The sequence below is a fragment of the Ammodytes marinus genome, assembly GCF_949987685.1.
Source record: "Ammodytes marinus genome assembly, chromosome: 11".
Taxonomy (NCBI): Eukaryota; Metazoa; Chordata; class Actinopteri; order Uranoscopiformes; family Ammodytidae; genus Ammodytes; species Ammodytes marinus.
Genome location: NC_137215.1, coordinates 3,650,099 through 3,652,598, shown reverse-complemented (window position 1 = coordinate 3,652,598; position 2,500 = coordinate 3,650,099). Strand labels below are relative to the sequence as shown.

General features: G+C 39.3%; 1 protein-coding gene across 2 annotated transcripts in view; it reads left to right on the top strand.

Moving 5' to 3' along the window:
• Nucleotides 1–2,500, top strand: part of rassf4a (Ras association domain family member 4a) — a 144,946-nt gene that overhangs the window by 32,125 nt on the left and 110,321 nt on the right. The gene's annotated exons all lie outside the window — the stretch shown is intronic.

Below are 2,500 nucleotides of genomic sequence, written 5' to 3'. Positions count from 1 at the left end.
TGTTTTGGATTCAAAGAACACACACATTTTTTATTTTTTTATTTTTTATTGTCTGTCTGTGTGAGGGAGGGAGGGGTGGGGGGGTTGTGGGTGTATTGTATGTGTCTACTTATTTTGTGTTTTTGTCTGTATAAAAAATAAATAATGAAAAACCCATTAAAATATAAGTTTAAAAAAAAGAACACACACACACAACACACAACACACAAAAAATTAAAGACAAAACAAAATAACCAACATGGCGTACTGTACTTAACAGGTTTCTAAGGACATTGTTTAAACCAAAGGCAAATGTTAAAGGAATACTTCACCCATACGGAACCAGCGTTCTATCATTATAAAATAACTAATTATAATATAATGAATGAGGTTTTTCTTCCCTCAGTCTTCCCTTAGTCTTCCCTTGGCCCAGCTGTCCTGTTAATCCTAAACCTTAAGCCCCTATCTCACTGGGCTGCGACTGTTTGCGACAAGTTGGAGACTTCATTCGCAAACGAGTCTCTAAACTGTCTCCAAACGTTCGCGGAGGTCTCAATTTCCTCGCATGAGTCGCAGAGCCGCGCAGTCCTGTCGCATGAATTTTGAACATGTTCAAAAAAAGTGTGCGACAAATCTGTCTCAAAATAGTCTCAGAGTGGTCGCATGTGTCTCAAACGCGTTGCAAACCCTTCTCAATTTAGTTTCCGCGAGTCAGAAAGTGCGAGCAATGTGAGACAACTTTGCGAGGGTTTGCCGACATATGAAACTAAATTGCGACTGATTTGAGACAAAATTGAGACGGTCGTGAGACGTTCGCGAGACATAAATGCGACCTCCTGGCAAGTGTTGGGCAGGACATTCGCAAACGTGTCGTGAGGAACCAACTCAGTGAGACTGCAAGTGAAAATTGTCGCTAATTTGCACATTTTGTCGCAATTTTGTGTCTCCAACTTGTCGCACACTGTCGCAGCCCAGTGAGATAGGGGCTTTACTGTGATGTCACAAGAAGGAAACTGTAGGGTTAGACAGTGAGACCATAAAACACTCTTTCTGCCTTTTCTCAGGCTAGGATGATCCGATTTAATATTTTTTTTTTTTGCACATTTATACTAAATAGGATCTCAGAGTTCAATACACCTTCATATTCCAACCGGTGAAGTAGGCCTTTAAACTGGAAAATAAAAAGTCGAAAAGAAGAATTGGATGCTTTTGACTGGGGGTTAAAAATGCCCCCCAAATACATTGTTGTTTCTAAAAAGCATGATTTGTCGAGGTGCTCCGGTGGCGTAGTGGATAGAGCGTGTACCATATCGGCTCCGGCCTTCTTTGCAGTGGTCGCGGGTTCAAATCCGACCCGTGGACCTTTACTGCAGGTCATCCTCTCTCTCTCTCTCTCTCTCTCTCTCTCTCTCTCTCTCTCTCTCTGTCTCCCCATTTCAACTCTGTACTGTCTAATAAAGCTTGAAAATGCCAAAAAATAATATTTAAAAGCAAGAATTATAACAGGACCAGAAAACAATGATATAAGGTCAAATCAAATCAGTTTTATTTGTATAGCCCAATATCACAAATAGACATTTGCCTCAGTGGGCTTTACATTTCATACAATATGATACAATATGATACAATATGACACCCTGCCCTTACACCCTTAGCTCGGCTGAGAAAAATACTCCCAGTAAAAAAAACCTTTTCCCGGGATTACATTTTTTTTTTAAGAAATCTCAGGGAGAGTCGACAAAGTAAGGGATCCCTCTCCCAGGACGGACATGCTGCAATAGATGTCATAAGTAGATAGGCCTGCAACTAACGATTATTTTGATAATCAATTAATCTGTCGATTATTTTCTCGATTAATCGATTATTAATCGATCAGTGTTTTGGTCCGTAAAATGGTGAAAAATGTTAATCAATTCTCCAAAGCCCATGTTGACTTCCTCAAATGTATTGTTATGTCCAAAACACACTGATATTTCAGTTTACTGTCATAATAGGATTAAAGAAACCAGAAAATATTCACATTTGAGAAGCTGAAATCAGAGAATTTGGACATTTTTTATTAAAAAATTACTCAAAACGATTAATCGATTATCAAAATAGTTTGCGATTATTTTAATAATCGATTTGTCGATTAATCGTTGCAGCTCTATGAGTAGACATAAGGTCAATAAGAACAGTTTGATTGACAAAGTTGTGATACTGTAAATTTGAATGGTGGAATAAAACACGTGTGAGATCTGACCAGTTGTTTACCTATGGGGTGTGAAATGACCTCACGTGGTGGGATGAGGGTAACAGGGCTGAAGAGTACACGGCATCGGCGTCGGCAGACCCTTTTCACCGGGGCACGTGCCCCGTTGTGGATCTGCGGTGCCTGGGTATGCCTGGGGCACTGATTTTTTAATTAATTGATTTATTTATACCTTTAATTTTTTTTTATTTAAGTCTGACTCATCTGGCAATCTACAGAATGCATGCTTGCATTTTTTTTTCTTAAAATAGGCCTATATGCATGGTGCCC